Raw genomic sequence first — 13,723 nt, 5'->3', positions numbered from 1 at the left:
CAATGCACAAACTCTTTGATTTATTTTAAGGATTTCAAATTCCTATTGAAGGTTTTTAATTTTTGTAGAGATTTTTGAATTATTTCTGACCGAACGAACATATAGGATCCGATCGAACAGAATTTATAACATTTCTAAATCCGAAAGCTAAACGTTCCTTTCAAATTCTCAAAACTTGATATTTCCGTTACAATAATTTTTGTAATACGAGATGTTTCATTAAACTATAATTCTACGACGATTCCACTCGGCGATCTGCATTTTTCAAAGATCGCTAAAGCACTTTCACGTTAGAAAGCGTTCGTTGACAAATATTCAAGATGTCATTCCAAACAAATGTTTCACGTAACGTAGTGAAAATAAAGCGTAGAAGAATGTCGTTTGTCTGCGAGTAGAAAGCTGTTTGCACGTCTGATGATACATCACGGTGATAGATCAAGTTTCGAGACTTTACCTCTTTCGTGACAATCATCGGCCCGAGTCGCGCCACTTTAACGACCATCAACAGATATTTTTAAGACGATATATTTCGTTGATCCTGTCGCGTGTAGCAAACTTTAAATCCTGTGTCGGAAGTACAGCATTCGATGGTTAAGTAGGGACGGAAGGATTGAACTTGGAATGCTCCTAGTTGGAAGTTGAACGTGGAAGGATTAACGTCATCGTTCTATTCAACTTCCTCATTTCCAAGTACCGGAGCTTTAATTGAGATCGAGTTTGAGAACAACGAAACACCACGTTGTTCTGCCAATGGTATCGTTAAAGCTCATTCCCGGAAGAGGCAGCCTGCTGTTTAATGGAATATAATTTTTCAGCTCGAAGAACTTTCGATTACAAGCGTTCGTAATTCAATCCCTTGGTCTGGCAAACTTCGCGGCGTCGGCGATTTCCAGTCGCAAAGAGGATTAACGAAATCTTGATGTAAGGAGCCCAGGAACAGAAATTTCAGAGAATCATTAGGCGCTTGGAGAAAGGCAAAACTTCCAACCGTGAGAGGCTCGAACGTTAGAGTTTGCTCGCTGGGATCGGTGTGTCAACGAGTACGTATGAAAAATAGTTGTCAAATATCGTCGATAACTTTCGAATGACAAATATGTCAATTTGATCGCTATACATTTTATTTATATACTTTGTTTTACGCCGTGAAAATATCAAGTGAGAAATACCGCAGGAAGTCATAAACTGGTTGAATCTTTTTACAATTTTTTGCAGAAGTTGTACGATTTTCGTTGAAATGGGAAATAAACGGACTATACCACGACTGAATAAAAGTTTACCGTATTATTTGTAGATAGATAATTTAATTTATCGACAGATAATTCGATCGTTAAAAAGGGTGGTCCGTTTCTCTCTGAATTATTCTACAAGCGAATACATTTAATGCAAAAGCAAAGCATCGTCGTGTACAACAGTCGCTCCAAAAAATTCTTGTGTACACAGGCGAATCACGTGCTCCAGTTTGAGAAACGCTGCCGCGAACCTATTAAAGCTCGTAGACACACGTATAATCGACGACATAAACGTTATTCAAATGGCCTGTGTGTACACCGTCGGGCATTGCGATTCAGGATCACAGACCGCCATTAAAATTCATGAGAACCGTCCGTGTAATTTCGTTTTTACGTGCCCGTACGCATTAATACGGCCTGGAATCGAACCGATTCTTCGATTCCAACCATTTTCGAGGTAGACGAACGATAGTTTTCCCGGCGTGGAAGGACGCCGCGGCGATCACGCGGACGACGCCGGGAATAAGTCGGCGTTTTCAGCATGCGTTTTCAATTTGTCAAGCTATCCGACGAAACGGCACTGTGGTTGCGGTTTCTCCGTCTGGTTGGTTAAAATTTGCTTTTCAAAGGGTACTCTGATCCCTTCTACCATCTGTCGCACACGCTGCCACCCTTAATCCTATCGAGTTCCAGAGTGACTTAATTAGTTGCAAAATTAGCGAAAACCACGGGAGGAATGGCCCGTACGCCGGAAGTTGTTCGCGATTGTCACGCGGAAACCTATCGAAAGGGGAATTTGGATCTTAGTCGTAGAACCTTGGGAGCATTGTGTCAATTAGATCGAAGTTATTTAACTTTTGAATTTTCGATAATTGGAAACGCTACCATTTTCCAGGCGATAGCGTTGCAACACTTTGTCTAGCACCGCGTGGGATTCGAGTTGAGGAATCAATCGATGCCACCGTTGGTACAGGCAAAAGATAAAAATAAGCGATCTGGAAGCAAACAACGAGAAACAATGAGCTTCTCGATAGAAAAGGAGCAAAGGAAAATAAGGATTATTCGGAGGATCCTTGGACTTCGATCGGGATATCGGTGGATGCGAATACTTGCTCGAATATTCATCGATTCGGTTGTTTATCTCCGCGATCACGTATGCGCGATGAATAAATCGATGGCGAGGCTGGACTGCGAAGCAAGCCTTCGTCAGGAAAGCGAATCGCCAGAGGATGCACATTTTTTGTTTTAACTGCGAGATGTTCGTTAGTGACGTGTCCCGTTTCCGTGCGTATCATTGAATTTTATAACGTTACTAGAAAAAACAGATACCACGTTTATTCCACGCTTCATAAATTTCAGATTATTTCCCGTTTCCCCGTTGCCGCGTCTCTTCATTGTTCGCGGTCCCGATGAAAACGATTACACAGTTTGTTTTATTCCTTTCTGCTTTTTATGCTCCAGCCTGCAGAGTTTATTTTGCTGGGAAAAATAAAAAAAATATCGTTTATCCTGGGAAGCGAGCCAGTCGTGTCAACGTGTCGCTCGAATTGTTCCGTTCATTAGATTAATTAATAACGTCGTTTGGCCATTATTCCCCTCTACCGACCATTTTTTCGCTCTTGTATCTCTCTCCCCCTCCCCCCTGCTTCTGCTCCACCCCTCGGGCGAATATAATTTTCTCGTAAATGAACACAGATGCTTTCTTTTTTTCTATATTCCCGATAATAAACAACTTCCATTTTTTAATCGAAGCTTCGAAGCGAACAATCGTATTAACAAGCTAATTACCTCGGCAGCGGGTGTTTGCTTCTATCCACTGAATTCTACGTATCGTTATGAGTTTTCCGCCAGTTCAAAAAGACTCTACACTCTGGCATGAACATTTTACCAGTTACTCGTTATTAGACCGTCGATTTTTATGCAAATTCGCACTTTGCAGAAAATAATTAAGAGCGTAGAACTTTGTTAGGAAATTGTTTCATTTACCAAATGTTACAAGAAGCGCTATATCTTGCACGCTTTATACATTCTTTCGTATCACGTGCATTTTGAGAAATTCCGCACCTTTAAATTTTCTATAAGCCCGTCAAAATCCGCTCTATTCGTTATCTATACAAATCTTCGCTTTCGCGATCCAACTTTCAGCGCCCGAAGTTTCCACTTGCTGACGGAGGCGGCTGGCAGTCGAATATGCACATTATTCGGCAATTCCTACGGCTGGGAAAGGCTCGCGGCTCCCTAAAGAAGTAAGAAATTTGATTAAGCTCCCTACGGCGTTCGAATTCAAAGGAGCCACGACGTACGCTGGATTCAGGCTCTGTGCTGCGAGGCTTTTCGCTCTAAATCCATCAGGCCAGGCGAGTCAACGTGCCAAGAACAAAGCTGCTTTCACCGTTGGCTCGCGGGAATTCCACTACCCTCGATCTGACCCGAACAATGCTAGTCGTTGACAATACCGAACCTTTTTAATTAGTAGCTGTGTCGGTGCACGCGCTCAGGCCCTTTCGTTTTCACCCAGCTCCCGATATCGAGAGCGTGGAACAACGGAGTCCGCTCTGACAAATCGTCCGTGGGACATTTTCCAGGCCAGAACCATTTGTCTTCGACCGAATCGGTCCCGCCATCGGCTCGTTCGACGATTATGCATTCCGGCTGCACACGACAAAGAAATTTATATCTCACGGCCGTGGAATTTCCCCGAGTCCCGATGTTGCACGCGAGCCATTATCATTCAATACGATCTTGCTGTATTTTACACCTTCAACGTGCTTTTCGTTTCATAACATATTCATCGATCGGGTGTTTCCATAAATCGATACTAAATTGATAAGGTGTTTTGAACGAATGAAAAAGATTTATGCGAATCTACGATGGAAAATGGTTTATTACGGAGTCATAAGAGATGGAAGAATAATTGTTCCTTAAGTAACGCTGTATGTAATCGACGACAATTAACAACTCATACTTGCCAGAGTTATCTGTATATCGAGAAGCAATTTTTTATTAAATCTTTTTTAAATTTTCCGTCAACTAGCGTATTTCCACAACATTCTGCGACAAACTGGCACATTTTTGTCAACGTCTAATTTTCCTTACCGTCTTTTGCTGTAAAAAATATTGATAAACTTGTGCGATACCCACTGCAGCTTTTTCTACGTTATTGTATAATAAATATTGCATTGCATTGTATTCGTTTCAGCCCGATGACTTAGAAATTGGACTTGGTCTTGTCCTATATTCTGAGATCAATTTTTGCACGAAACGTTTAATAGATTTCTTAGGAAAAATAAAAGTTCGCTTCGAAGAAAGGAACGCAGGCCATGTACGAGGGGTGAAATCTTCTTTATTTATACACATATCAGTCTTGCTATAATAGACTTCTTATGAAAAAGGATTCTTCCATTCCCTATAACTGCACGATAAATCATTTTCAAATATACGTCCGTATGAACCTTTTCATCCCATTTAACCTTCAGAATACGCTGCAATAATTTATCACTAACTTGTTAAATCAGCCCACATAGATTCTTGCTTTCGTATCATTACTAGATCTATGAGTTCCTGTCTAAACGATGGAGTACACCGACATATGGCATAAACAAGTTAAGCGGCAAGTTTACGACCAGCTCGATTTTTCAATCGAAGAGACACGAGTTTTCGGTGAAAGTAGGGGATAATAAACGATCGTGCGAATGGTCCAGACGAAGTTGCGGAAAACTGGGACGCGTCCGGTTGCCAGTCGACAAATTCTGTTGAGCTTTTACGAATAGCTGAAGAAAGTCACATCCGTTAGCCGGTTGGTCCGCCGACAAAGTCCCAGGGAGAACAAGTTCCCTCTTACTGGTGCCGTGATATCTCGTCCGCGCGAAAGGAAACTCTGCCTTATCCGGCCTCGACTACAACAAACTCTCGGTTCAGCCGTCTTCCAGGAACTTAATGGACCTCCGTAGAACCTCTCGTTTCCGGCACAGATGCCAAACTATCGAGGATAATACCGACAAATCCGCACACACGTGTAGGCGCGTTCAATGGTGAACGGAATGTGTTCGATCGACCCTTAACGCGCGTCTACATCAAGCGAATAAATGCTCGTTCTTCCTCCACTCTAGTTAAACGAAAGCGTAAACGAGCGTTTGTTCGTCAGATGGGAAATCGAACATCCGAATGCTCTATAAACTGCCACACACAGATATCTATATATATGTCGGAGATGAAAGAACATCGGGGCCTTTCCTTTGCAATTTTTTCGGAACATCCCCGATACTTTAGTCTAGACTTTTTATTATAGCTGTACTTAAATAATAAAACCTAGAAGTAGTTGTTTATGATTTAATCCGATTATGTTTGCTCGAGATTTATGACAGTAGGCTTGGGCTCAAAGTGACATATCTGGTCGCTAAACGTAGCCACGGTCACGGGATGGACGTTTTTACCTAACAGAGGTATGAAGTAGTCGTATAGTTCTTCTTAAAAATATAGTTCACCCGAGGGGTACAGAGAGGTACAGAGAAGGGCATATAAGTGCAGTTCTACTTGGACTGGGACCAGTAAGTTGAGTTTTACTCGTACTGTGGACAAGTAAGTTTAGTTACACTTGAACTGTGGACAAGTAAGTTCAGTTCGACTTAGACTTTGGAAGAAAGCGTATTTGCTGTTCCGTCGACCGTATATTCGTTATTGAACCTAAGATTATTGTCATTAGCATCTCGAGTATCTAATCGCCACGGTTACTTGTCAAATTCTGTAATAATCATATTTATACCATTAACTATCATCTATATTGTATAACAACAATGGCTAATCTAAATGAACATTAGTTAAACGCCCCTAACCCCAATGAGAACTCGACATATATATATATTTTTTTCTGTTTTGTCAGGTGCACTGACCACTTTTCCTTAGATCGCCGGAGAAAGAAACGACGATAGGGATATAGTAGATTTTTCGATGCAAGTGAGTTTACGAACAGATTGCTCGGTGGCGATTTACGTTGAACGAGCACGAGCAAACTGTTGTTGCTCGTTTGATCTAAATGGATCTTTAGACGATTGTTACTGAAATTTTTACGTAGGTTCGCCGATACGAGGCTCGTTAATAATCGAAGACTGCCCCTGTGTAAGTGGGTAATCGATACGATGAATGTTGCACGAGGATCGATCAGAAATTGAATCGTGTTTATGGAATACGCCCTCGAGTTTAATCAAACGTTGCGTTAAATAAATTGCGTGTCTGTCGCGAGGAGTTTCGTGGTTATGAATTGTTGAAGCTGTCAGACGGTCGATAATTGACTTCCAGTTACTCGTTTAATTGTTTATGGATAGCAGATGTTCTATATATAGCGGTAGCTTACTCCCACATTATCGATTGGTACACATATTAAAAAATTAGTTGGTCTAATCCTTTTAGAATGTTAACTTTCTACGACAATTATATTTAACAGACAGCTATTCGCGATTTAATCGTAATTATAAATTTTCGCAATTGATAACATGCAAGTAACGTACTTTGAACACGTTACAAATAGGAAGAATGAAACGGGATAAAACGAGATTCGGTTTATAAGATTGTCAAGTGTCGACGGAATCTCAGGGAAGAGAAAACGAGCGACGAAAGACACGTTGAAAGGGTCAGACGAAGAAACATCGTAGGCAGTGAACCATAGCTGAGAATCTCTGTACTCGGTGATCCAACTTAATACAACTTTCGTAACAAGTCGATGCTAACTTGCTACAACCGCGAGTTGCCTATATAGCACATGTTACCGCGTTTCCATGTGGAGAGTCTGGCCAGTGTCTTAGCTCTGCTGGCAGTCGCTTGAAACGCGAGTAACCGAGACGTGTTTCCAGAGAAGTGGATAACCCAATTTTCTCGGGTTGCTTTTGTTGCACAGGGAGTGCTGACGTCGTTTCGCGTGCACATCGGGCCAAAACCTCTGGTCGCTGACCTTTCCTTGTTTTGACGCTACGATTCACCGACGATTTCCCGCGAACCGTCCCACTGTGTACACTGCTACCTTTCGCGAGATCAAAATTTTAGCCGATTGCTTTCGAAGGAATTCTGTTATCGAATTTCCCACGCAATGGCTTCGTATTTCTCTATTCCAGAAAGATTAGTATAATCTAATCACTGTACTGGAAAACTATAAAGCGATCGAAAATTTTCTCTACTATCTGCAATTTGAAAAGTAGCGAAAGAAACGCTCCTTGGTTTACATTTGTTCCCAAATTTTACGCGAATCAATCGAAGATGCGCCAGAATATAGAACGGAGTATTTCGATTCCAACACGATGTATTCAGAAATACGGGATATTTCAATTTTCTTTTGAAATTTGGAATTCACCGAAGGATAGGAATTTGGTAACGAGTGGATGGAACAACATCGTTTCCAGTGACACTTTCGGGCTTGAGAATTACACGGCGAAAGGATTAGGGGGCGTCGTCGAGGGAGGAAATGAAAATTCACTTGGCCAGATTCCACGGGAAACGAGTGATTATTGGACAAGTAACCGAACGGTACGTCACACAGAGAGTGGAGGACCGGTGGATTTCCTGGAGTCGAGGGGTCGCACAAGATATAATTGGATTACTAATGAATTTATCGGGAACGGCAATTAGTTTGCATCGAGCCGGCCGATCGATATCGTCGCCCAAGGAAAAACAAACTCGAACACGTGCTGGCTACTATACTGGTCGTAACTACTATGGTAATATACATAATGATCAAACGTCGCTTGCTCTACGCTATCGGCGATTGATATTAGGTACATTTTGCGTCAAAGAGGGTGCGGTCGAAGGTGTGTCTAGTTAGTCTGTATATTTAGTCGCGTTATGAAACTTTTTACGTCGATAGTTTTACCGTTAAACGAAAACGTTTCAACGTTCCTTCGATCTTTTAAAAATATCTTTTATTCCGTCATACTCGCAAATGCTCGAGTCATATAATCGTCTGGTTGTAAATCCACGAGCGTATCGGTGAAATAATCGAAGCGGCAATATACGGGCTGGCGCAAAGCTGCCAGAGAGACGAGACAAACCGCGAGAAGATAGGCAAAGTGACGTTACAATGAAGTATTAACGCGCTCGTGCACGCGTTAACGTGGACCGCAAACATCAGCAAACAGCCTAGCAGAGGCAGAGGGAGAGGGTTGTGTCCCCAAACGTTCGAAGGCATCAACGAAACGCGGCGTAATGCAGTTAACCGGCCGTCGGATTTATTGGGAACAATAACTAATTTGCCGTAAAGCCGCATAAATTATGAATGCCGCCGCTCTCCATTTCCCGATAACTCGGCTCGACCCTCGTCCCTTTCGATTCTCTCCCCTTCCGTCTGACCCGCACTCTATTTCCCCTTTTTTCTCTCTCTGATATCTCTTGATGTATGGCGCACAGGGTTTTATTTACCAACATAGACGCGTAGTTTTTCCAATTCCATATAGGAGAAATATTTGATATTTATGACACACAGAAATTGTCTTTTGACAAGTTTCGATCGTAATTTGCAGATAGTATAGTATCGTTTTTTTAATATCAGGATGATTTGTGACGCGACATGCAGGTGTTAACTGTTAGTAATAGTACTAATATACATACATACGTACGTAGTGTCTACGGTCTGTGAATAAATAACCGTACTTGGCAAAAGCTGTCTGTCGGAGTTACAGGAACGTTAATGAATTAAGAATTATGCACCGGTCTCGTAATTTCTCGTGTCGTAGCTCGTTGGAAAAGTTTGCATCGAAATTTATAGAAGTATTTACAACACTCGTGGAAGAGATTCGTCGATGCTGTCATCGACGGACGAAGCGAATACGCACGAGAAAGAAATTCAATTTAATCGTAAGCGATGAATCTTTGTAGCGTAAGATTTACATTTACAGCGAGATAAGGATCGCTGATAATCGTTCAACTTCTAACCTACGAACAAAGGTGCACGACGCATCGACTGAAACAATTACGTCGAACCTTCCTTTTTTACCTTATCGAGTTTTGATATTTCTCACCGTCACGTTGCCTGCGATACGCTTAACAAGAAACAAACGAACCGAAGGGAGATAATGGTCGGCAATTCCAAGGATTCTTAATACGCGATACGCTCTCAAATGAACATCCATTAACCACGCAATACCGTGCTACGATGCCGAAAACTATGCAACGCGCTTGATAGCTCGTTGAAGCGTCTCGACTTGGCCTCTCGACATTCCCACGTCGATGGATGACACAAAATTCGTGGACGAGGCCGAGGCAGGATCGTTCAGGGCTACAGTCGGGGAAACGAGTGTTTCGAAGCCGTGCAAACAAACGGCGCTCTAACGAACTAGCGTGTTCGCGCCAAGTACCGTGTTCCGGCACAATGTACCGTGAAACGTTTAAATGGCACGCATTAGCCGCGGTGACGCTTCCTCCCGGTCATTTCGCAGGATTTCGAAGCTGAAACGTAACTGGCCGGTAATGCCAGCGGATTGTTCGCCCACGCTGGCCACTTTTGCCCTAATACTCCCGCAACCGCGTCCCTTCCCCTTCTTGTCTCGTTCCTGTTAGAGGGGAAAGCCAAACGTTCGCAGTCACCGGACGAGCATGTTCTTTTCGGGATTCGCTATGGCAAATTTGCCGCGTTCATCGTCCAAGGATTAGCTGGCGTGAAATTTCGAATCGACGTTCCTTCGTCCCGTCATGCACGGGATCCTATTCGCAGCACTTTCGACGATCGTATTTTGAGAGCGTTTCATCCGTAGAAAACCGCGGAGAGACCCTTCCAATAGCCTGTGCCCGGCGAATCGAGCTTGTATACGGTATTACATGGCCCGCGAGCGAGCACGTCCATTTATATTCAGGTGCACGCCATCCGCGAATAACTCCTATTCCCTGGCGTTGGCGCACGTGAGCGGCCATTTCCTCGTGCGTGAAGCTTTCCATTCATGGTGGCTGTGTGCGCGATTGACGCGTTTCGAGGACACGCGCGCACCTCTATAACGTCTAGCGTCGCTCGTTCGCGTTTCGCGCAACAAAGTATCGGGTAGACGTGGTACGGCGAGAAGTTGTTGGAGAATTTGCATAGACAAGATCGCGGATAGTTTGCGATACTCAATTTCCGTGAACTTGGATGATCTTGAAGCTCGTTAAGGCGAGGGAGACTCTAACGAAGAATCAATGGAAGACTCTTGAGTGACGAGTGTAAGAGGAGTCGTCGTAAGCTTGTTGCACCGTGCGTGTTTCTCCATTCAAGGTCTTCCATTGAACACCCCAACATACAAACAACTTGACGCTATCGAACCAGTTGAAGCGAGAACGAGGGATGAAAGAGGGGGGAGGGGTAGATCGGGAACACTTGACATTTTTGCAATCAACCCGACCGTTTGAAAATGAACTCCATCCTGAGGGGCTAATAAATGCTTGGCTGGCTCGTAGCGCGCACACAGGGTGTTACGCGGAGCGAAGAGACTCGAGGGTCGTAAAAGGTGTCGGTGAGAGCTTTCGATAGTTGTAGATTGACGATCGAAAAGAGAGCCATTGTACGTCCCAATCGATAACCGACTTTTAATCGTCGACCTTCGGAATATACGATTATCTCCTCGACATTTACTTCGTTACTGCTAAATCCGCAGCTTCGTAAATCGACTATTATTTTATCTTCTACGTAATACGATAAACCGAGAGCGATATAAAAACATCGTGTAATTTAGCGTTTCTTACTGGTCGAGTAACGGGTGTCGCTGAAATTAAGCAAACGATGCAGGTTCGTTTGACCCGATGCGACGCGGAAATTTCGTACTCGCCTGAGAAGCTTCGACGGAAGGGGTCAGAAGTCGCGAGTACTTCGTTAGCACAGCTTTTCAAGCTGAAAGTCAAACAGCGTCGCGGCAGGATTACGACGCTTCGTTACCCTGTCCGTCCTGAAGAAGGATCCTATCTCGTCCTTCGTCCATGGAAAGATCAACTTCTCCGAGACAAAAAGCCAACCCGTTTATCCTCGTTCCGCTTCGAGGGCCGCGTTATCGTCAACGGACGACGGACAGCTCGATGGATGGCAAAATGGCTTCGCAAATAATGGATCCGCGCAAGTTGCTACATGAGACGAGGCCGAAACTCGATACACTTTGTGCGTAGCGAGTGGCGACAACGCCTAAGGACACAGTTTTCTCTTTCCCTTGCCTCCCCATATACATCGTGGTCGTCGCGACTCGTGCCACGAACGAAGCCAGGAAAACTTACTATACTGGAACTACAAATAGGACGAAAATTGAGAATATCGAAATTACGTTGAAAGCTTCATCTTTAAGAAAACCGACGTTGAAAATCTGTCAAGTGTTTATGAATTTGACCGATTCTTGTTCGTACCAGAATGTAGGATCTTTACCACAATTAGTTTATTTACAATAAATGGATTAAACAGATGTTGATTAAACAGAAAACGATGGTTGTTTAACGTGAACTAATCACAATAACGTATTATAATTAAGACAACTTGTTTAATCGCGAGAAAGCACGTCAACGGGAGTCGTAAATTCCCGTTACGATTAGATAATCGACGCCACGAAATGATCGATCCCCTGATTTCTGTTACGATACTAGGGGTGGTTCAATTGAGCTTACACTGAATTAACAGGTATAAATTAATGTTTATTCCAACAACTTTGTAAAGAAGATAATTACACTGATGCGTATGTATAAGTTAAATAAGTGATTGATTTAAGTATAGAAACCCGGTAATGACATGTTAACTATTCTAACGATGAAGAATACGGTAAATGATAAGGTAACGATGCTGTGTCAGAGGAAAGCTAGTGATGGGTGTGTTTAACGCCAGGAACCATCGGATTTGTTGATGACAATTTTGGTTAGAAAAGCGAAGGCAGTAGACATTGCTTCTCATTGGATAAAAGAAGATTGGTGGACTAGGAAGGGTCCTAGCTGCCGTCGATAGAAAGTTGCTAGTGCGAAGTATCATAAGTGAGAAAAACTAACTTTCCCGTGTCTTCGCGTGGTAAACAATAAGCTTTAGAAACGATTCAGTAAAGAGATGTTTGTTCGGTCTGAAGGACCTTCGCTAGAAAATTCCTGAGATTTATGATAGGTCCTTAAGGCTATTGAGGATACGCAGTAAGGATGCGCGGACATCTGGCTCCCATCTTGCCCGCGGTGTGTGGCCTGGTCTAGTTAGAGTGTCGCCCGACGTAACACAACTAGATAATTAATTTGTAACTTTCGTCACCACGGATCCAACTCTCGCTCGACAATGCTAGCAACACTATCTCGATAACGCAATTCGCACTCTTTGGCTTCTCAGCTCACAATCTTTGACTTCTCAACTCACAATGCTGTTAATTTTTTTATGTCCCTTAGCAACCCTTTGTCTTTTGTGTTAGCCTCATATCTTGTGTCTTAGCCACGCACACGCTCCGCAACCGCTTGTTTATAATTCGCCCGATACCTCCCAGGCCCCTCGTCCATGATACTACATACTCGAAAGAATATATTATTCTATATATAAAAATAAGTTAAAAAAGTTCTTCTTGACTTTCAAATTCTCGTTGCCAAAGAAATAGAATTCGATCATACGTGTTCGAGCAACGAATTATGGCTCTCCCTACATGCGCAGGGTAAATTAGAAATTTACATTCTCGTTAAGAAGGTTGTTTATTCGAGTTATACGATCGATTTTTAAACGTTTCTTATATCATTGGCGTTGAAAAAGTTAGAACTGAAGGGAAGGAGGCACGATTGTTGCAGCAATTCCTAATTCCATATTCAAAATGGCGTTCGAAAATAATCGTGGCAGCTTCGCTCGTAGCCGGTCGACGAAGCACGGCGGCTAATAAAATGCAAATTCGATTCAATATCGCGCAAGCTTTTTCGTCCGACCAGAATTTCGAACTCTTTTGTTAAGAGAAAGGCGACCGCGTGAAATTACGTTAGCACGGCAGCCGTGAGAGCTTTCGTTTTCGTGGCGAATTTTTCCTCGCTAAGAGACGCCAGATCGTGCCCGCGATTCGTCAAGATTTTCCTCCATCTCGGCCAGATAACGGTGCCGAGTTTTTCTGGGTCAAGTGTACTTCCGCTGTGACGAAGGAAATGAAGGTTCTTGCAAGTCGTATCCGGCACTGGTTACTTTCCAGGCAACACTTACGAAACTCGAGCAGTTTCGTCGACTATTTCTCTCCCTTGGCCTTATTAATTATTATTTTTAATTAGATCAACCGAATTGTCCTCTTAAACTCGACCTATTCCAGGCCGTGTGACTTTCTTCTGATCGTAATACAGAGTGGAGCGATAATCGCAGCACAACCGGCCAACGAAGGATTTTAAGTGAAAAAATAAGTCGAAAATATGGAATAAAATTTTTATCGCACGATGTTTTGTCTCTAAGAAAATTGAGTTTGAAAATTTGCGAAGTACGCATTAACTCGTCAGAGTACCGACTAAGTTTCAGTAAACGATAAACACAAGGTTTGCTACACATGTAAAAATCAGCCGAAAACGTAACATAAAATTTGAAA

At 42.9% G+C, this 13,723-nt stretch overlaps 1 protein-coding gene across 1 annotated transcript in view; it reads right to left on the bottom strand.

Annotated features, from left to right (window-relative positions):
- The window catches only part of LOC126924176 (uncharacterized), a 193,163-nt gene that overhangs the window by 46,811 nt on the left and 132,629 nt on the right, over positions 1-13,723 (bottom strand). The gene's annotated exons all lie outside the window — the stretch shown is intronic.

Source organism: Bombus affinis, chromosome 14 (genome assembly GCF_024516045.1).
Source record: "Bombus affinis isolate iyBomAffi1 chromosome 14, iyBomAffi1.2, whole genome shotgun sequence".
Taxonomy (NCBI): Eukaryota; Metazoa; Arthropoda; class Insecta; order Hymenoptera; family Apidae; genus Bombus; species Bombus affinis.
Note: the sequence above shows the minus strand (reverse complement) of the source record. Positions and strands in the feature narration are given on the sequence as shown.